The 22,786-nt window shown below is 42.0% G+C and overlaps 1 long non-coding RNA gene across 1 annotated transcript in view; it reads left to right on the top strand.

The window, feature by feature from the left end:
- Nucleotides 1-22,383, top strand: part of LOC107076632 (uncharacterized) — a 30,032-nt gene extending 7,649 nt beyond the window's left edge. Inside the window, exon 3 of the long non-coding RNA XR_001477820.2 lies at nt 22,305-22,383. This is a non-coding gene — a long non-coding RNA (uncharacterized lncRNA). The remainder of the gene's footprint in view (nt 1-22,304) is intronic.
- Nucleotides 22,384-22,786: the final 403 nt, after the last annotated feature.

The following is a 22,786-nucleotide window of genomic DNA, read 5'->3' as shown; positions in this document are numbered from 1 at the left end:
CCACTGGGTCACGGAACTGCAGTTGAACTATGCAGTCAGCAGAAACTTGTGCTGTGAGCAGGGAAAAAGTGAGAAGATCCATAGGGTTATATTTTTTTTCTCTTTTTCCCATGGGGAGCTGGCAAAGGCCATGGCACAGAGCTGTGGAAACCGCAGCGCAATTGAGCGCAGTCTCCGAAGTGGGAAGAGAAGCTCTCGAGCTGCCTGATTAGCCCCCTAATTCAGGAATAGGACAGACAGTCACTCTGGGTATTGCATTTGATTTTAGACTCATGATTTATGGCCTTAAAGTCACCATCTAACAAAACACAAAGCGTCTAAGCTTTCTTGGGATTTTTGCTTCTGTTTATCTTATGTCAGGGTCACACATTTAGAAAAAAAAGCTGCTTATTTTTTCTATAAGGTCAGACAACCCCCGCACAGACACACAGACCTTCCCCAATCTCAATTGGTATGAAATAGTTCACCTCCGTTTCCTTGATTATAAGGTTGCTGTTAGTGCCAAAGATTGAAGACATCTGGATTCGAAGTGAATTGCAGAGATTTTTGTATTTATCCTGACTGAATAGCAATCCTGTGTCTTTGGTGCCTGGCAGAATCATCCCAGAATTGTCTTTGGAGGCTGTTGCTGGAGGCTAAGGCAAATTAAAGATAGTTGCATTCTGCCTTGCCAAATTACCCAGTCTGTTTGATAGTACATTTCCTCCAGGATCATCGCAAGAGGTTCTGTGAAGTAGAAACCTTTGAAGACAAGCTGGGGGACAGTGCAGATGTATCCAGATGAGCGAATCCACTTTCTCTTGTGCAGTCTGTTGACAGATCCTGCACTTTGGGCTCTTGAGTCCACTCCAAAATAATGACCAATTCAATCATGAGGAGCTTGGTGCTGAAAAGGCTACTTTGGTTGATTGTGCAGCGTGCACAGAGGAGCAGTGTGTGAGTGTTTTACTTCTGCTGCAGCTGTATTGTGCAGAGGCCTGGTATCCCACAAATTGCGGCCGTGCGTCTCTGTGTCTAAATTACACTGAGCCCGCAAGCAGCCTCAAAGCGCGGAAGTCACTGTCTTTCTGAACAGCTGCTTTTCCTGCACGCTTTGTCCACTCGCAGCCTCAAAATGTTCCCAGGAGGTTACCCCATATTCACACTTAACACTCTGGCCCCGCTGAGCACACCTGCTGCATGGGCTTGGCAGCTCACATACTTTTTTAAAGCATGTTAGAGTTCTGCTGGTGAGTGTTCATTCAGACATAAACCTCACAAAGTGCGTTGAAACTCTAGTGAGCAAGAAAGCGAATGCTCGGGTGGGATGAAGACAGCCGAACTTATTCAGCCCACCTGGCGCAACTTACTGTACGCCAAATCCAGACGCAATCACCTCAGTTCACATATGCAGCATACCAGACATCACCTTCTTCTCTCCCTCACTCGTATTCGCCTCCCTCCTAGACCCCATCTCCACCTTTGCAGCTGCCCCCTTAGTCACTTTTTCATCAAGCATGGGGGTCCCAGCCTCCCTGTCCTATCACCTGCAGGTTGGCCCTCAGCCAAGCCAGAGTTCTCTCTAAATTCAGTCATTTCTACCATCACACAAACTTCGGCTGCTCTCATTCCTCATGAAAGAAATTAAGATCTGGAGAAAGGAGAAGCAAACTGGCACACTAGTTTGGATGATGGTGGCCGTAACGGAGTACGTGATCATTCAGTAAAAGAACTAAACCTGTCGATAGGTAGAGTAGCAAACTCTGGGAATCCAGTTCTGAGCAATGTCTTTCCACTAAGCACTTGAATCAATCTGTCCGTGTCACTGAATGGGTTTTATGGCAATGTGTGTGGCAGTGTTCTCCAGAACTGTGTTTTGACATTGTCTACCAAGCTGATGCAAAGGCTCCCTTGCTCTTTCTGTGGGAAATTGCACAGAATTTATAGTGCAAATGCAGTGCAGTGCGAAAGCTGCAGTTGTGAATTTTCCCTTCTTCCGCTGTTCCTTGAGAAAAGAAACCATGGTAGATCTACTTTCGGGACTGCAGTTAGTTTTGCTTTGCTTTTATCGCTTCTGCATGGTTTCATGTTGTGTTTCAGTGTCTTGGACCATGGGAATACCATGGTACACCATGTCGATTGCTCCTAGGGTATTCCCATGGCTCGGTGTTGGTTAGCATAGTGAAGACAAGTGGGAGCTGATTCCCAACCATTGTAAAAACCCTACAGTCCAATTTCCCATATCTGGCCCTGATCTCTGTGCTTTGCCTCTGCTTTGCCTCCAAACCCCTCAATAGTTGCAAAGGGCACACGATTTGGGTTCAGCAGCTCACCACTTGGAAATGCTAAAGGAAGGATAAAAGTCTCCCACAAGGTTAATCTTTTCCGTCCTTGTTTGAAATGTGCGCCTAAGGCCACATAGAGGTCTCACTTTTCAGTGATGGCATCGATAAAAAAGAACAGCTACCAGTTATTTTGGCTGATGCCTCTGTCCAAAGTGATTTGTTCCATTTATGGAGCCAGATTTTTTACTTCAGCAGTTCAGGTGAGGTAGCCTGCTAAGGGGGTACACATATCCCAGAGCCTGAACACTGCTCCACGCTGCTGCCCACAAAAAGAGATGTCTCTGTACGTGAGTTGGATGTGAACCTACACTTCCATAAGAGCTGACATGCTAAATTGAAAATGAAGGTAGGAGGCGGCTGCAAGTAAATATATATTGAAAAGAGAACCAGAAAAGTCCATTAAAGATGTCTGGGGAGGAGAGCAGTGGACCCTGAAAGAGTAGTCTTTTAGTTGCTTAAGAGAAGTTCAGCTGGGAGCAGATTAATCTTGAGATGAGCAAAAAAGATCTCTCAGCAGTCAAAGAAATAAAACTTTTCTGTCATTGTTTAATCTGAAAGTCCTGATCCTTTCCAGGGAAATGGTAGATAAATGAAACTGAAATATCTGTTGTGGATAATCTTGGTGCTTCACGGTCCGAGTTCAAATTGTCACCAAAGCCCTGCCCTTATCAGCATTTTAGTCTGATTGCAGAGTGACAACCATCTCGTCCACAGTGTGTATTTTATTGTAAATCACTTGGATTTATACAGGTCCCATTTGCTTTGTGTCAGAGAGCCACAGTGAGAGCTCTTTCCTTCGATATTACAATTGCCTGATCTTCCTCTGCGCTACAGTGTGACAGATTAGTCCCCTTCAGTTTAGAAGCTTCATGCCCTCCATTTCTGCGTCTTTATTCCAAGACCACTGATGTTTTAAAGTAATAACTGGATATAAAATAAATAACTAGAAGGTTTGCCAAGACAAAATCATTTGCCAAAACATCAGTGCAGGGGCCAGATTCTTTATTGAAGAATAAATGGCAGAAGTAATTGGAAACCTTTTGATAATTCGATTGCTTTTACAGCCATAATGAAACGACGACCTAGGAATGGAAGTGATCGCGGAACCTAAATGAGTAAATGAATACAGGAAGGGGATCGTTTTCATAAACATGCCACAGCCTTTAAAAAACAACAAGCACAAGCTGTTCATCCTCTGTCTGCCTGTTTTCAAAGAGCACAGCCGAACACTAGCATGATGTTTGCTTCTGTGCAACACACCTATTACTGACTCCCACCAAAAGACAGGAAAGACTTCATACGTCCTACAAGTCTCTTGTTTGCATGTCTGTAACACCAATGCAAAGAATTTGTCAATTACAAATGGTCATTGTTTGGCGCTTAACAGCCAGGTGGATTAAGTGGGCCACAACTATATGTTTTTCTTTTATTTTGTGTGAAAAATATCATGTAGGCTCGCAATTTAGTCACTTCTGTCAAATGTGGAAAGTAATGGTCTCTGAAAAGTCCAAATTTAGTAAGTTTTCCAAGCCTTAAATGTCAACAACAACATGTAGCCAACAATCAGGAAGCCAGTGTGCAGTTTTCAAAGTGATTTCTTTCAAGAATGCAACATAGTCAGATCACTAGAACATCTGTTTAAATCATTCCTCTTTCCCGTTTCACTGAATGAAGGAAGAGTGAAGGAATTTGGATGGTCTTGTCTCTCAAGCACTCCAGCAGGTGACACACCTCCCTGCTGCTCTCCCAGCTCTTGAATAAAAAGCAGAAAGGCTGCTTGAGCACAGGTCTTCCACCGCAGTGATAAAATTACCATGCGCTTTGCATTAAAATGAGAATAAGTTCAAAGCGAACTTCCACCTCTTTCCCTGACTGGTATTTTATTACTTCAAACTATAGCCTGAGGACAACATTGAAATAAGCTGACCAATTTTTGCAGTGAGAGAGAATGAACTGAACAGGAACGAAATATCATTATCGATAATAAGAAGAAGAAATGCAAGGGAGAAAGCTAATTAAATATGAGGGCATTTGAAACAGAAATCTGAAGAGGAGGGTATTCTTTTGGAAGCACAATGTGCAACACAGAACTTTAAGTGCTCATACCTGAAAGTCACCTCAGCACATTTGCTAAAAAAGTTTAAATTCAAAGATCAGCTTTTTTTTTTAGCTTATCTTTCTTGTGTATGTGAACGCGTCTGCTAGAATAATCTACTTCCTTTCTGTGTGTTGCACAACAGCACAAACATCCAGCGTGCTCTGCAGTGGTGGATTTTAATAGTCTTCCCGAATGGGAAAGTTAGTATGTTTTAATACAGTTACAAAAAGGGCTGATACAGAATGTTTGCACCCTAATGAAATAAAAAGAAAACTATGAGCAGGGATCTGTGATGGACGTCTTTGAATTTCTTTTTAAAAACTGATTGAATTTTAAAACTGCTGTGTTGAATTACTACTAGTTGAATCCAGAGAGTGATATTGCCTTTTTAACATATATTATATGATGATTGTTATGTTTATACAGTTTTTCCAAATATATTACAGCAGGAATTGTGAGCAGCACTTCCACTAAAACATTATTTCTAGACAAGCTCTTTTTCAAACAGTAGTAGTGTGTAATAAAGTGATACATCCAAACTAGTCGTAAAGTGTGTAAACCTATGAAAATCGCTGTTACCTTACGAAAGTAATGAATGCCTTTTTTATTTTTTAAAGGATCATTTAACCTTGGGCCACAAAAAAATGGAGAGCAGGAGTTTGTCCGTGACTGTGAACATAAATCACAAGAACTGGTTTTTATCAAAATCTCTCGAACCACAGACTTCCAAAATGAAAAATCTTTCTTAACTCACTGGCTTTACTTACCATTACTTTGTTTAATGCGCTCACACAGGAGTCTCCCTGGACATTTCTATCCCCCCTGATAGAACGAGATTGAGTTTCCATTTGGGAATCAGTGGAGGGAATAAGAGCCGAGGTGGGGAGGAGAGGGGCGGGTTGGTTCTTACAGATCTGTTCTTACAGTACAACTCAATGGATTCTGTCAGGCACTCATTTCTCTTCCACTGAACTTTCAAGATGTGAAATTGTACTTTTGAAATCAAACACAGCAGCACTGGAAGAGCTGCGGTATTCCATTGCTGGGGGGTCGACCCCATCGCCGCGAACCGTTTTCACGGGGCTCAGTCAGAATGACCCCAGGGGTCATTCACAGCCTCCGAACAATCTCAACGAAGCCCTGTGCTGGATAATGTGCCAATAATGCCAGCCAAGCACTGTGATCCTCAAAACCAGGACAACGGCGGCTTTTTGTCTTAAGCATTTTAAGGTCGATGATTCATTGTTGATTTTGTTCTACTGGTCCTTCCTTGAATCCGTTCTTTTACCCTGATCTTTTGGCCACCTGAATCTGAGAGGCAAGAACAAACTGGGCAGCCTGGCGAAAATATGCCAGAAGGTCTTTGGTGTTGATCTTCCAGACCTCTCCTCCATCTATCATACACGTGTTTTGCGTAAAGCAAAATCCATCAGTGACGATCCTTCACACCCCATTTTTAATAATTTCCAATTACTCCCATCAGAACACAGATATCGACTCCCCAGCTCCAAAACCAACAGATTTTAGTTCTCATTCATACCTGTAGCCATATCGTTACTCAACACTTGACTTCTATGTTAGTATGTATATTGTTGTTCCTGTCATTTTTGTTTTCTGTCCGCCTGTACACCAACACTGCTGCTGAAACTCAGCTTGCCCCCCGGGGATAATAAAGACTCTCTTTCTCTCTCTCTCTGTGCGAAAAGGTAGTGGCTCTGTTCCAGCGCACACTCCGTCAATCTGCACACGCACTGTGGACCAGGACCTGTGCTCCACATGAGTGAGGGCTTGTGTGCTTTTTGTCCAGTCTGCTTCTGTAGAGTGACATCTAAAAACAGAAGAAGTCTTGGTTGTCAGCTCAGTCGCAGAAATCACCTGGGGATTTGATTATTTTTTACTACTTTCTAACCTTAGACCTTTTATGTTCAGTTAAAGGAACACCAAGAGCACGGCTTCATAAATAATTCAGTCTCCTACAGCCTGCAAAACTTTTTTCTCTTATCTTATGCTGTTAAGTTTTCCTTTTTTCTTGTTATTGGCTTGTTTTCCTTATTGTCTTGGGTTTTTATGCACTAGCCCTTCACAGAAACCCAAAACTCCCGCTACTCCGTCTCTGTCTCGGGACGGGCTTTGCTTTTGTTGCCAAGGTCTGTGGCCCTTTTCTGTCACGCCCAGTACACCTAGAGGGCGCTGCTCTTCTGTCCTGTTCCTAGTTCCCTGTGATTGTTCATGTCTTTCTGGTGTGTCTTGTTGTGTAGCCTATTTACTTCCTGTCTCTGCTCTGCTCTTGGCTCAGCACTGAGGTTCGGATGTCCTGAGACCCACCTAGCACCAGGTCGCTCCCATCCATGGCCTGAGGGCATAGGTTTCTGTTCTGACATCGTCTGACCCCCTGAGCCCGGGCTAACCCCCGTGTTGCCCCTTTTTGCCACTATGCATAGGGCCTTTACTGCTCTCCTGGTCTTTCCACAGCTTGCCGTTTCCGACATCCGTGACATTTTCGTTTCAGGAAGATTGGGACTTTACATCATTAGCTCCTCAACCAAGAGCATAGACCAACCCAATAGCTGAACCCATCTCAACTTAACAGGATTGCAGCTGCACTAGCAGGTCAGCGGCAGGTTAAACTAACCTGCCTCGGGACTGCCTAACCCTGCTCTCGTCCCCTGTCAGTGGGTGAACAATTTAATGTTCAGTGCATTCTGCTTCTCGATGATGTAAAGAGCCGAAATCAAAGGATCAGAGAGCAATGTTGCTACAGTCTGAATGCTTGGTCGCCACAATCCAGTTACCCCTGTGGTACCTTTTCTGATACCTCCTGCCTAAAAAAGCCCAGAAGCCAGAAGGATTGTAAGGCCTCATTTTCAAAAAGCCAGGTGTGAATTTTACCTTTCTCCACTTTTCTTCTATCTTGCCATTGAGTTACTGTATATTTTGTGTGTAAGATCAATAAAGAGGTCTGACAAAAATCAGCATTAGTTCATGTTTTTAATGCCCAAGCATATTTCTGATGGTGTATATGGATCAGATCAGAATTGCTCGGTCTTGGCTCAAGACCTTTATTTCTGACTTTCGTTTTTCTGCCCTTGCGAAGGCTATTCATGCTGCAGCTTATAAACTGCTCTCTGGCAGAGCTGTGTTTCAAAATAAATTGAGGGGTTGCGTTGAAGCCTCTCTGTAACTGATTCTCATATTTAAAATGCTACCCAATAGGTCATTTCTGCAAAAAGGAAAAAAATGTATATCAAAAGCGATACGTGTTTGGTACAATACTGGCTTGAGGACCTTGGGCAAAATTTTTAAATCTTAAAGTACAAAGTGCACGTTTAAGCTCCAAGCAGATTTTCTGTGATAGCAATGCTTGTGGGAGACTGCGTTTTGTGTGTTGATGAAGAAAATTGAACTCTCTTAACGCACTAGGTTTCCTAGTTCCTTGGCTTTGGAGAAGCCCAGCAGTGTGGTTCAATTTTCTTACAGCAGATACGCACTACCTGAAACCATAGGCAAAGCTATCAATAATATTCTGCACATACTGTAGGTGCCTACACGCAGCACCGAATGGTTTGCCCTCAGTGTGCTCCATTGTTTTTTGGTTAAAAAAAACACCATTCGGTCAGGGTACTTCCAGAAATAGAATTTGCATGTTCTTTTTCTTTAAAGCTCCAGCTTGTGTAAGAAAAATGGAGGGTACAATTAGTTCAGTTTTCTTTTCCTACTGGAATTTCCCTAAAAGCTCCAATCATCTATTGAGAATTTGAGTATTCATGACAATAAGCCCCAAAATAAAATTGTTATGTGACTATTTTCATTTTAAATTGACTTCAGCCTTAGGGACCTCTTTGGCACTCTTTCAAATATGTCTGCTTTAGAATTCAGTGCTGAAGGGCTAATACAAACCAATATCAGATCTGCATTTCCCTCAGAATTGCTGTAATTTCTTCAAGAACAATACTAAATGATCCGTATTATTCCAGGGTATATGTAATTATAGCTATTAGACATAAAGATGTTAGCTGTTTATCTGATCATCTGTTCTTTTTTAACCTTTCTGTATGGAAAAGGGCTGTTCTTACCCCACTTCTCAGCCTGACAGCCGAAGAATACGGAAAATGAGAAATAATTAAAAACAATGTTTGAAACAATTTTACATTTCAGTTGCTTGATGTACTGTTCCTCTGTGTGCAGTTAAGTTAGTTGGCTGTAATAAACCCATGTCATGCCTGCGATTTGGTGTTTTATTAATAGAAGATCCTATTGAGAATCTTTGCTTTCCACCCAGTGAACAAGATAAGCCCATTATGGGGAAAAAGGACAAAACGCAGCAGTAAGGATAATTGTATTTTGTGATAGCTATTTTTCACTGCTTTTATCAGATCAGTATGGCATTTCTTATGTGACCAAAGTGAGCTTTCGTTTATTGTTGCTAAATGCAAGTGTATTTGTACACAGCAATATTTTATGTGACATTAGGTCCCTCACCCAGTTTTCTAAGAAATAGAATCATCCATTTTCTCCCAGAACAAGGGTTGGTGCAGCAATCCAACTTGATTTTAAATTTTAAAGCTGGTTCTTTTTTATCTACTGCCTGTAAATCATGCTGAAATTTATCCCAGTGCCAACAATGTCCCGCTGACACCGATAGGAGGAACATGGCTACTGTACCGGCCTTTAAACTGTTCATTTTGTTATTGTGCTGTGAATAGTCAAAATTCCAGAGGGGGCAAGGGAGAAAAATGAATTGGTCCTACACGTCTCTGATGAGAAAGATAAAAGACGGCTGAAAATGTGGCCTGCTGGCTTTTAACCTGAAGTTGTTGGCATGGAATTGTTTGTTCCATTGCGTTCTCCAGGCTTGTATTAAATAATGCCTTTGTAGGAAAAGTGCAGGTGTCATATCTTGGACAATTTCCCTGTATACACCCAAAGCAGAGGCCTACTACAGCCTGTAGGCCTGGTCCTTACTTGCTCACGCAGTCAGAATTTCATCAGAATGGCCGCAGGAGACAGGAAATCATTCCACCCCCTCTTGTTCGGTTGTGTTTCTGTCCGTGTGGTACTGGCAAACAGGAGGGAAACAGATGACCAAAATGCTAGGAAGACATGCAAACTCCACACAGAGTCCAGAACTGATCCAAGAGCTGTGAGGCAAAAGGGCTGACTGCCTTACAAAATCCTACCTCCTGTCCCAGTAAAGTTTCATTTTGTGTGCAGTCTGCTTTAAATATTAACATTGCAAGGAGTAAGTATGATATGAGCTTTCCTTTTGTGATTTTTCACTATTTTCTCAATTATTCCATGTAGAACTTATTGATTATACCCCACTCTGATGAAGAAGGGGGAGGAATCAACATAAAATTGCTTTTGTCTTGTTTTGATGTCCTTTAGTGCCTTTCCTAAATATTGTGTTCAAGAAGGCGTGATTTCCAGTAATGTCTTAAGTACTGCTGTTGAAAGACATCATTCTCCTGCACACTAGCACTTATTCTGACAGAGCAGGTCGAGAAAGCCATACAGTAACACTAAGATGCAATGACACTCTTTATACCAGTCTTGTAAATGTTTTAGTGAATGTCTTTTGACTGACTCGGGCCATTTTAACATCAGTCATGCTGGTCTAATTGTGCTGAAGTAAGCTAATTATCCCTTGCTTCCTGAGTCTGCAGTGTCAGCCCATCTAAAGATCGTTTCTAAACTCCCAGCCCATCAAATCACTTTGTAGTCAATGCAAACTGTCCCCAAATCAAATCTTCAGCTCCAATTATACATGGCTCCTTGTCATTAACATTGAGCCTTAGTCTCTACCATTTGGTATTTAAATATTAAGAGCAATAAGCAAGGCATCATTCTGTAAACTGAAAAAGGATATGAGTGACACTCCATAATTAATACAAAAACGTTTATGTCATTTAATAAGCAAAGCTTTTAAAATAACAGACTCAGTAAGTGACATTCCTAGTTAGGGATTTTGTTTGGCCCTGTGACTTGTCACTGTCTCACTTTTAATGCTGGCTGCAAGAATACTTTCAGCATGTCTTACATTGTAAGTTTACAAAAAAGAATAGCATTGATGATATCAGATACTCCTCTGCCTATTTTTTCCTGTTGCAATTTCCAAATATTCCACTTAAAGCCTCATAGCATGCTACCTCAGACGGCCATGAACTCACACCAAGATTCTCAGAGCCCAGTCTTGTTGGCAAGAAGCACTTTCGGGACGGGGCACTGAAGAAATACATGTTATTTTACAGAATTTTAAAGAAATACATGTTTCTTTACCAGTGGCATAGAGTTTAATGTGTTAAGCTGATCTGGGCACAGAACTTTAATTAAAAAACTTAAAGCAAAATCTGTATGGAAGTTTAACTTGGTGTTATGTGCTGTATTATGAACCAGATCTTCCCAGCGCTGCTTCAGTTTGTCAGTTTGCTGTGTTAAGCCAGTCAACTCCACAGGCAACCAGTTCTTCCATGAAATGGTTTCTAGGTATAAAAGGGTTTTCAAAGCTTTTTGCTCCAGTGCAAAGTTTTCTTCTGTTGACTCCTAATAAACTTGTGAAAATCTCCTTAGAAACATCTGATCAGTTGAGTAAGAAATGTGAAACATTTATGCACAAACAAATAATTCATGCATGCATGAAGGCTGTGAAGGCATCAGGTAAACTGCGCACTGGTTTTTATTAAGGAATTTCAGGGCTTTGTTTGTAAATTCTTTCTCCGTGCCCACAGAACGTCTCTTTAGACCGACTGCACACAGAATGTAGATCTTAGTTTTTGCACTAAGTGAACAGCTGTGAACTGCTACAGCAATATCCATTCTGAAGTGAGTTTAAATCCAGTTAAGGTCACCATGGGATTGTATTTGGTTATCTCAATCAAATCCCCTCGGCAGAAGAAAGCGAGAATGAAATGAGAATAAACCTCGTTAGTGCTTGAAAAGACGCTGTGATTCATTCCCTGCAGCACCGACCTTTTCCCAGGATTGGTCTCAGGCTCTTGCCCACTTTTGTGTTTTTGAAGGACTGGCATGGGCTTTCTTAATCCCTGAAATATATTAACACAAGGAGTCAAAGCCTTCCCCTGGCCTGCTGGTGGCCAGATCCTCTCATCTGCCTCCTGCAGACCTAAGGGACACATTTAGCTCTTGCACATGCTTGTGGCAGCCAGGACATCATGACAGGAGAAGAAAGATCCATCATGTCACTCTTCAGTTTGTGCACATATCCCCCCAGCGGCCTGATGGGTTTCTAAGCGGATTAATGCACTTCCACCTCTAGAGAAGCTGTTTTGCTCTTAAAGGTTTTGCACCGTGAGCCTCATTGATAGATGGAGGATCTTGGCGAGTTCCAGCCTCGTCTTACCTAAGAGCGCTCTTCACATGAGCAACGCCGAGTTTGTGCTTTTGCTGAGCTGGTCATGCCCATTGGCAGAACCCACTGACTTCCTCCAGGTTTGCTTTAAAGGGGAGCTACAGTCCAAATTCCTCAGACCGGTTACTAAATCTCAGTAACAAAATCCATTCATTGACTTTATAGAAAAAAATGTACACATTTTAAATGAACAAGTAATAAGTTTATTCCACACTGAAAAAAAGAAGAAAGAAAACACAACTTTTCGGACGTTGTGTATTCTTTCTTCTTTTTTTCAGCATGGAAGGAACCTATTACTTGTTCCTTTGCAGCCTACACATGCTGACGCAGCTACCCACCTGAACTACAAATTTCAAATTGATCCCAAATTTAAATTACATTCAGTCGCCTAGTTGTTGCAAACTCGCATTCGAGTTCCCATGCATGGCGTCGTGATGCGGCCATCCCTGTTCACTAGTTCCTGTAATGACTAATGTACAGTAATATCATGTATGCGCGAACAAGTACAGGTTGTGTCACGGACGTCCAAAGGGACTAACCGTGGGGAGCAGGAGAGCGGAAAAAGACCCGTATGCGTAGCGGTGACAAAGGGAAAAAGGCCCGGGCTCATAGTGCAAAGAGTTCAGGAATGCCATATAGAAACGTATGCCCTCAGGGAGCGGACGTGGGGCGCCCTGGTGCTAGGCGGGTCTCAGGACATCCGAAGGTCAATGCTGAGCCAGGACAGAGTGCAAGACCCGGAAATATATACCCCAAGGGAAAGAGAGGGACCGGAAGGACAGCAGACCGGAAACTAGGGACAGGACAGAGAAGGAGCGCCCTCTGGCTGCAGAGGGCGTGACAGGTTGTGCAGCAGACATATCACCACAGAAATGTTGCAATGGGATCTGCTGGGAGATTGAACAAGTAGGTAGTATTTGTTGGAAAAACTGTCTCGAAATCGAAAGCAATATTTCACTTGGATTAAAAGAAGTGTATTCACAAGCCTGTTTATTTACAGTGTCATACGGCCGCAATACATCACTGATTCGTTCTGAATCGCACAATGTGGTACGAAACCTGGAAGTTTCTTCTATTTTGTGATGTAAATTAGAGGTTTTACAAGTTACTGTGTACATTTTACTTTTATTGAGGTTTAAAATGCACTCATCAATGCTGATTCTTTCTAACCCTAAAATAGGAAAATAGCGTTGCAGTTCCCTTTACATTTCTGAATCTGAATCTCAGGATCTGCATCATTGCTACATTAAAACTTGCAATCCCTTTTTACAGTGTTGTTTGCATCTGGTGAAATGTACGAGTCTACATTAACAGATGGTGCAGCTGCTCTTTTTGTGCTTTGAGTTTTGTCATTGGCAGCTTTCCACTTTAAATTTACTTCACTTCCACACTAACTCCAAAAATCCCTCTGATCGCTCCAAAAAGATTGTGCGTCTGTGAATCTTGGTTTTCGGAAACTCCGTTCTGCCTTTGAAGGTCGTGTCAAAAATTCACAAGTCATGTAGATGACACTGGCGGATGTTAAGGGGACACTGTAGTTATGCTTGCATGAGCAGAACAGTAGATGAGGGTTTCAAGAAGGCAGTGTGGCAGTAAACATGCTTTTTTTCTCCAGTTATTTCCAGATACTTTCATTCTGGAAAGTGAAAGCTGGGCTGTATCATTGTCTGGTTCTGCATGGTTCCACTGAGCTCTGGCCTGAATTGACTCAGTTCTATCCTGCACAACAGATACCTCATCCTTGCAATCACAGCCCTGTAGCTGATTGAGTAAGACAGACGGGGGTATCAGACCTAGAGTGCTGCACAGGGGATTAAACAGAGCAACATGCCAGAAATCACAGGCCAGAACTGGGCAGCTCTTGTGTTAAAGATGACAGGCATCTGTATTGCACATATTTACAAATTTGGAATGAAAGTTTTTATTACCTGATGAATAACAGATACAGGGAAGAACCTTGTTATGGGACAAAGCAGGACACATCTGGAGAAAGTACTGAACTATTGTTTTTTTCTTATTGTTGTTATTTTTGCTGTTTTGCCTAATTGTAAGTCTGGGTTTTGTTTTCAAACCAGCTGCAGGAGTGCAGTATCTCACAGTTCTGGCCATCTGACTTTCTTAATACAAACCTTATTTGCAGCACTTCCACTTTAAACTTAAAAAATCTGAAAAACTGTAGAATTGAGGGTTTTTGTTCCAGAATATTTCTGTGCCTTTGGTACAGATATAAGAGCCTGCACTAAACATTTTGTGATGTATTAGCCCAGTGTTATAACAGCTGTAACAGATTCTGATTATTTTTATCGCCTGTTACTACAGTGTCTCTGGGGCAGAGCTTTTCAGAGAGTACAGCAGGGCTCTGCAGACAAAGGCAGGTGTGCCTCCTGTGCCTCAGCTTCTGAGGGTCCCGTTTCAAAGAGCTGCGCGTTGATAGCTCAGCTTTAACAGTCTGCCAGTCTTAGGAGCGTCCTTGATTTGTTCTATGCTTTCCATGAGAGCACCGCATTTCAGAGCTCACTTCCCCAAGTAATGGGATATTTAAGAGAAGAGACGGGATGTAGCCCTGTTCTTGAGAAACGGCACAGTCTTTCCTTTTCTTTCTCAGCTTTTGGCTTTCTTTATAGTTCTGGTCTTTGTTCCGGGTTCACGTGCATCTGCGAAGCAGCTGAGGTCTAAGTTCACATTCCCCATAATACAGCAGACAAATTCATCTGCATACAGTATGTATACTGTCAGTCTCTTGCAGTTTTTTACTCACTAATTTGAGTTCAATTAATTCATTTGTCTTTTTCTTTGTCTTTCTTCCTCTTTTTAGTTTTTATCTGTAAATCAAGTTCATTTGAGAAACTTCTCAAATCTTTTTTTATGTTGCTCCCAGTTCCAGCACTTTGCTAGTGTGCCCCCATGCACAGGGAGCCCTGGTGTTTTGTGTAGTGAGTTTGTTGGCCATCAGCGCTGGTGCAGGCAATGTCATTACCTTCAGACAACACTGGTTCCTTCATAATCCCTGGGAATTTATGACTCACTGGCTCAGTTTATGGGTACTGAAGCTACCGTATGCTTAAACGTTTATCGTTGTTCACGAGGCCTGCAAATGTCAGACCAGGACAGCATTTCTGAAATATTGTGACGGGTGATTTAGCCTAGGAATCCCTCAATAAACCCGCTGACTGCTTTTAAACGTACAGCCCCATTTCCTGAATTTGATTTCGTTGGCTCTCTTGGAAAGGAAAGCCACCAGAGCTGCAGAATCCCTGCACCCACGTCAGGGCGTTTGTCCTGAGCCGAAGTATCCCCACCCCCCACCCCCAGGAAAAGAGGAAAAAGGGGAGTCCAAGATCAGATTCATGACGTATATTCATGGAGCAATGACACACACGATACACACGACCAGAATTGTCGGTATGTCCTGAAAGAAGCAGGTTGCTATAGATGTCTGTAGCCCTGCTAGTTGCACCCTCTCGCATTCCTTTCAGAGTACAGTCCTGTCTTGTGCTCTTTGACTACCAAGCAGGTTTCCAGCTGACATCTGGGTGTGGAATGATGGACTATTACTTTTAGACTTAATTGACTCTATTAGCGGCCTCTTGATCTTGGATTACATAGCAGTGTCTGCATTAAGATTTTCCTATTATTTAGATCAATAAAAGGATTAAGGAAGTAGGGTGTTGTTATAATTCAGTTAGTTATATAACTCAACAAGTCAATATGAATTTACGAGGAGTTAGCATACTGTGTGTTTTACAAATCTGTTAGCGGTACCAATTACTTGGATCTGACAGAACAAAAAAACAAAATCAGTGTTCTTCCAAAGAAGTCACATCAGGATTCAGTGTGGCTTCCTTTTTGGTGTACTACCAAGACATTTGAAAGACAATGTTTGGTCTTAGTGTTTCTGAAAGCCTTTTCCATTCCAGTTAATTGTTTTTTTTTTATCCAAGAAAAGGAACATATAGACTTGAAAGATTTTGTTTTGAGCAGAATATGTATGAATTATAGATAAATAATATTTTCCCCATGGCTTTGTAAAAGGAAAAGTGGATTGATCTATAAATGTCAATTATAATGGGGAGCAACGTTCTAATTAAGAGCGCCACAGGACAGTATTGATCTCCTGTGAAGAAGCTACAGCTTTGTAATTAGGCAGAGAGTCTCTGTCTCAGCATCGTGCTTTCACTTCATTATGTGGGGTTTGTGCCTTGATTAAAGGGGAATTCAGGCCCTAGATCTCCACTGCTGAAGGCACAAAGGTAATCACTTGCCAGAGCCAGGACTATAAAGCAAGGCTGCTGTTTTCTTGGGGTGGTAGCTATCTGCTGACTCTGAGAAGTTCTGTGTCTGGGGCAAGAGATAAGCCAGACAGAGGAAAGCTTGAGGCTGGGAGGTATCTTTGTGTCTGTCCATAGTACAGAGCCGCATAATCAGACCGATGCAGTCCTAGTCGTGGCCTTGAACCAAGGCAAACCTACAGCTAATCCCAGTGACACTGCTACTGCTGCAGGTGTCCAGGTGGCTGAGAAACATTTTTAATTCAGAGTTGAGGTTCCTATCGTATGGGACAATACTGAAACGATATATGATAAATATATCATCTGTATCTCGTAATTCCATGATAATTATCATATATGTCTGAGACGATTGTCATATGTACTGTACATGAAAAATATCTAATTTTTAAGTGATTAAATTATCTTGTAATTACAAGATAGTAAATTATCACTTAATTAATGTGAAAATCATGCCTTAGCACATTTGTCATACAATGCTTACATTATCATTAGTTGACTTTCAATTTGAAGCAGTGGAATCAATTGCACAGTACACTCTTTCTTATTTAAAGACAAGTGTGAGTGTCCACATGGTCAGAAAAAATGTGCTCAGATTAGCTACAAATTGCAAGATTTTATTATGACAAAACCCCAGTCAAAAGTTAGGTCTTAACAAATTCTGCAGTGTTGGAACACACTACACACAGACACTAAATGGAAAGGTCCAGCCTAGCTATTGGTAGCTTGTAGGTGCAGCCATTGCACAATGTAGCACTCATTTATCTTGCCATGAGGCGATAAAATACTACCACATTATAACTACTTAATAACTATTAATTTGTAATTACAAATTTGATCAGTCAATCAAATCACATAATTATGAGATACACATGATTTTATGCTTGATGGATGCAATGCACTTCCGTAATAATGTCCTAGTTACACCTCATGATTAAGCTTGGGGGGTTGGGCCAGTACATGGAATTAGGTATGTTGTATGATACAGGCACCTCTGAAAGGCAGCACAAGTATTACATTTATGAGGCTGCATTTGTGCTCCCTGTGATATGCAGCATTCCATCAGTGGAAAACAATATTCTGTTATCAAGGACAATCTTGTAATCTGAATGGAGAAGCATTTTCAAATGGGAATACAAGGCTATATGGGAAAATAATATGGACACATGCCTCTGTCTTGCTGCCTCTCAACTGAGGCATGTTTTTTTCAGTTTAGCAATGGGCTTATTGGTGGTGACTGGGTACTGGCATGGTGTATTTAATGCAGTACCTACATTTCAGTCGCTCAGAAGTCTAACAGCCACATACTAGGAGGGCAAGTGCAGGGAATGATCTCCATGTAAGAGCTTTTCTTCAGAACTTCAATGTGAAGTTTTATGAGTGGTCATCATGAAACACATGCAGTATCTTGGTACCATGCATTTACAGTTTTTTTTTTTGCTGTAAAAATATAGTCGTGTGGCCACAATTCCCCAGCCTTCAAGACATCCGGCCTTCAAAGGAGATTTAAAACCGAGGTCCTGACTCTCTGTGGTCATTAAAAATCACGTTTTTCGAAAAGAGTACGAGTGTTACTCTGGCCAAATTTTCCCATTGGCCTTTGCCAATCATGGCCTCCTAATAATCTCCATCTCTGAACTGGCTTCATCACTCTGCTCTCCTCCCCACTGAGAGCTGGTATGTGGGGAGTGTACTGGTGCACTCTGGCTGGTACTGCATCATCCGGGTGGGGCTGCACACTGGTGGTGGTGGAGGGGAGTCCCCATTACCTGTAAAGCGCTTTGAGTGGAGTGTCCAGAAAAGCACTATACAGTATACAGTAAGTATAAATATTTATTTTTTTTCTGTTTGCCAAGTGTTGTTGGCTGTTGAGCACGTGTGTTCTTGGTTTGGTGTGCAATAGGGATCCTCTGTGAGTTTTCATTTGGTCAGTGAAGAGGGTTGCACCTGTCCTCCCTCTGCAGTTACTGTATCTCACTGGGGCCCTGGTTTCACACTGTTCAGACACTGGGTGGAATTCAGTGGAAGTGTGCTTTGCAGTGCCTGCTCTTCTACTGAACAACCTGAACATCAATCATGTGTCATTTGTACAGTTGCACAAACCCATTAATAGGGCTGTAAAATAGCCAGTTCAGTGACATCTTTATTAGCCTTTTAATGAATTCGGTAAAGAAAGCAGAGTTATGTTTTGTCTATAACAACAGTGATGTGTGGGTTGCTTTATTGCTTTGGCCTTCACAGACTGCTGAACATGTGGAAGTAGATTTGAACAAAAGATATTCTTTGTTCTGGTTTTCAATGCTTTTAAAGCAGTAATGGATGTCACTGTGACTGAAAGAAGGATAATATGTTTATTTTCTCTGTTTTAATGAGGGGTAGTCCCATTATAGTTAATAGTCTTGATTTTGCAGCATGAGAGGCAAAAACTTCAGATATGTGTCCTTGTCAAGGCAAATAGTGTACAGTACCAGCTCATCAACACTCCCACATTTCAGAAATAACTAAAGCTTTTACTCTCAACTGCCTCCTGGGTGATTTGAAAGTGTTAAATCCTTCAATTTTCTGAACGGAACAGAAATTTTAAATTAAAGCTCCCCTTTTAATATGAGAAGAGTTTCATTGCCTGGATGCCTTTTGAAAAATTCATGCTGAAAGACAGAAGCTCCATGATTACAGTCCTTCCAGTGCTGTCCTTGGGGACTTTTGTTGGCTTTTCCTTGGAGATCGGTCAACCAGTGACGCCCTGAGGTAAAAGGCAAATATATTTCTCATTAGCAGGTATTAGCCAACGTCCCACAACATTGCATTTGCCAAGCTGCATAACTGGGAATCACATTCGAAACAGCAGCTGCAGGGGGAAAATATTTCCTCAGATCTGTTCTTGGGCTTAAATCAAATGGAGTCCCACGTTTCTCCAACTACAAGTTTGATTAAAGATAAAGAAAAAATGCAAACAAAAAGCTCCCTCAGTCAGTGCTTTGGTGTTGGTGATGAGCCTGGGGTTTTCAGCGTCTGGAGTCGCACGATTTCTGCTTTCTGAACTACAGTAGTTGAGTCCCTTTACGGTCTTTCTTCTGTTGGCTTGCCTGTGTGCCCTCCTTCTGAGTGTAATCTCCTCAGTAATTCTGTATTTCACCAGCTTATGCATTGTGTAGCTGAGCCGCTGGTACAAAAAGACTGTAAGACTTCAAATCTTTGCATGAAGAGAGCTAGATACATACTAGGTGGTGGTATGATTCTTATTATTTTTCCCTATTACCTAAAAAATCTGCCTGCTACCAACTGCCACTGCTTTTTGCAATATCACCAATTTAAAGAAAAGTACAGTTTATCAGTGTATGAAACCCTTGGAAACATATTTTTTTAGAACATTCTGTGGTGAAGAATGTTAAGCAATTGCGTTGTAGATGTGATCCATCCAAGTATTTATGGAAACGTGGGTGAGGTGTCTTGGATCGGTTACATTTTTTAAAATTCTTACTATCAGGCCTTCCAAGATCACCTATTAACTTGCTTGTTTCATCCAGGAATGTGTTATTAGTTTATGAAAGTAACCACTGCGAGAAATATATTGCATGCAAACATAGTATGGTTTGTACTTTGATCGCACATGCAAACAATATCCTCTGACTGAAAAAGGCCTCTAGATATTTGCTATGGTTGATTTGACAGACATCTCATGCTGTGAGATTTAAATTATGAATAATCTACCCAAAGAGGATGTGGTTATTAAAAATGTATTCTTTTTTTCCCCTTATTTTAACAGGGAATGCCAATAAGCATTTAAAAAACTTTGGCTTTGACTATAAAGCAGCCCAGCTGGGGAACAAACAAAAGACATGTTTGTTTTATGGTCTCACAGTCACTGAGAACATGAGATTAACACTCACAGAGTTTTGTTTCAGTGGTAGAGGATGCATTGTTTTTATTGTGTTTACCCCAGTATGTACATTTAGTGACAGAGCTGATGCATACTTTTATTTAAGAAGTGAATGCATATAAAGACATAAATGAATATGTAGTTCCCAAGTTACAAATTCTCAGTTCAGTATGAGTTTTCAAGATTTGAAAAATATTTACTTTGCAAAATGCGTATGCATCATTTCTTTTCAACACAATGAGAAGTCAGAGGAAGGGAATGAATGCTTTTATAAGGCACTGTAGACCCTAAGCACTTGATGTTTCAAATCAGTCACACCAAAATGCAGTGTATTTAGTGAACCCTGTTTTGATTCAGTCACCTCATATACAATATCCATTTGTTCACTGAGTTTGACGCATGGCTTGTATTGTTATCCTATTCAAGGGATGGAAACTGAAGTCACATCTAGCCCACACAGTGGTGCCTGGCAGATCGCCTCTCAGAAAGTGTTGTGTCTTAGTAAGATGACAACTTAGAAGCCATTATTGGAACTGGTTGTGTTGGGATTATAGCCTCTCAGAAGTGCAGAAATGCCCTGTCCTAGTACTTCATTTGCAGCTGCCTGTGGGTTGTGTGTCTGTGATGCCTTCTCTTCCTGTTTGGTTTTGCTCTCGGAATGCTGCCTATTTCCAGTCACTCCCTGCACAGCGACGTTCCCATCATCTTTCACCAGCTGCACTGCCTGGCTGCTCGATGGCTGGAGGGGGTGGGATTCGGGCATCGCTGTCTGTTTGCACACAGGTAGAGTACTCCCTGGTACCAGTCATTAATTAGAGATCTGGAACAGTGCCTTGGAATGCCTCCTGCTTTGTTTGCACCTGGGACGCATTTCCTTAACCAGTTCGTAAAACTTAATGAAGTGTACAGTAATTAGGTGCAAGTTCAGCAACGGGGAAATTAAACTGATGGAAAAGATATTAAAACATGGGTTATGAACTTTAGTCTTGGCTGTTGACACAGTGATTGTAAATAACCAAGAGCGGTGCTTTTTACCCAGACATGAAAGTGCAGATCACTTGTGTACTGTGTAGTGAATGTCACATATCCTGATACCTTACGGAAACACCATGAGAAAGCACAAACCTGGTCATATGCTTCCACTGTGAACAACGCAGGCTGCAGACGTCTCGGAGATCTGCGAGGCATTGATTTCTGGTTTGTAAAAAGGTCTCATCTATGTGAGTATGCCCAGGCCATTCCCATTCCTTGTTTCAGGATCTGCTGCCACAGGTTGTACATTATTTAATCCTGTTGGAGTGCATCTGCAGCTAACTGTGTGCATCAAATCATTTACTTCAAGGTGCACGGTTGTAGTGTGGCACACTCAATAGCAATGGGTAGAAATGAGGCTGTCCTAATGCATCGCCACTAACTGATGGCCAGAGTGATTTGTAGCAGAGTCCCTTAACATCCTTCCTTGTTCTCATCAATCATCCTTGACCTATTGGGAACTGACAGGAGTCCTTCCATTTCTTTTTCTCATTCTTCTGCTTGTTTGCGTTGCCGGATGGCCCATTCAGACCTGTGAGTATTCTTGTCACAGCTACAAGAATGGCGCTGGGACTCCAGCACGCGGTCATCAGCACGCCGGGCTTCCGTGGATAGCGGAAGGGCGCCACCTGGAGGGCGATAAATCTGCAGACACGGCCCGGCTGCTTTTCTGCAGGGAGGAGAAGGAGGGCGCTTGGTGTGCTGTTGCAGGAAACCCAGAGCGCCTCTGTCAAAGCGCGATGAGTCTCTAGTCCCACACGGATTAGTGTCGCTCGGCGGGGTGTCCATGTCCCTAGGAGGTCTGCTCCCCTGGAGAGCCCTTCACCACAGAGGCCTGCTTCCCCTCGCCTTCATCAAATAGGAATACTAACAAAGTGCAACAGAAGCGTTTCTAATGGGGGAACAAATTGTGTGAATATCTCCCCTCGCTTCACCTCAGGCAACGTGTATTACTCTGCTTTCCCATTCTACTAACTTGATTTGTGCGCTGGGCTGATTTTTGGGGGGGGGGGGGTTATTCATGTTTGCATTAAGAACAATCAGTTCCAAAACCTTAACATTGTTGTATTTGAGTAAGTATTATGATAAGTCTTACAGTAGGCTGACATTTTATCCTGATAGATGTATTTAGGATGAATAAAAGGAGACAACTCCTTACGCAGAGATAAGCACACGTCAGGGGTAACTATTTGAAACTGGGTGTTTGGGATCCTTCAAGTAAAGGGCTGGATAAAGTTTGGGGATTAATTAACCATTAAAAAAACAAAAGAGCCAGAATTCTCTGTTTTAAAACCTTCCTCATTTCTGTATGTTGCAGGGTGGACAGTTTCACCTGAACAAACAGCTTCAGATATTTCAGGACACACTAGGCAGGTCCCAGCAGCTATGTGAGACCCAGTAAGTAAGTAAGTTTTATTTTGTTACATATTTTGTTATATAGATTTAACAGATCCCCCATTCGTCTTGTTAGTGCCAAGACTCTTGAAAGAAAGTATTGGAGTAATCAAGCTTCAATGAATGATATAGTTAAGAGATTAGCTTTTACTATGTAAGTGAATATACTGTAATGCAAAGGAACAAGTAATAGGTTTATTCCATGCTGAAAAAAAGAAGAAAGAGAACACAACGTTACGGCCGTGGAGCCTTCTTCAGGTGTGAGAGAGACAGGGCAGTAGGCAAAGGTAGAGTAGCGGGAGAACAAAGGTTGGGAGGGAGGAGGAGTGAGAGGCGGGAGCAGGGGACAGAAAGAGAGGCCAATCAAGAGGTGTGAAGTCAGAATGGGTGCAGAGAGGTGTGAAA

The sequence above is a fragment of the Lepisosteus oculatus genome, chromosome 3 (assembly GCF_040954835.1).
Source record: "Lepisosteus oculatus isolate fLepOcu1 chromosome 3, fLepOcu1.hap2, whole genome shotgun sequence".
NCBI classification, from domain to species: Eukaryota; Metazoa; Chordata; class Actinopteri; order Semionotiformes; family Lepisosteidae; genus Lepisosteus; species Lepisosteus oculatus.
This window is presented reverse-complemented; position numbering and strand designations above follow the sequence as displayed.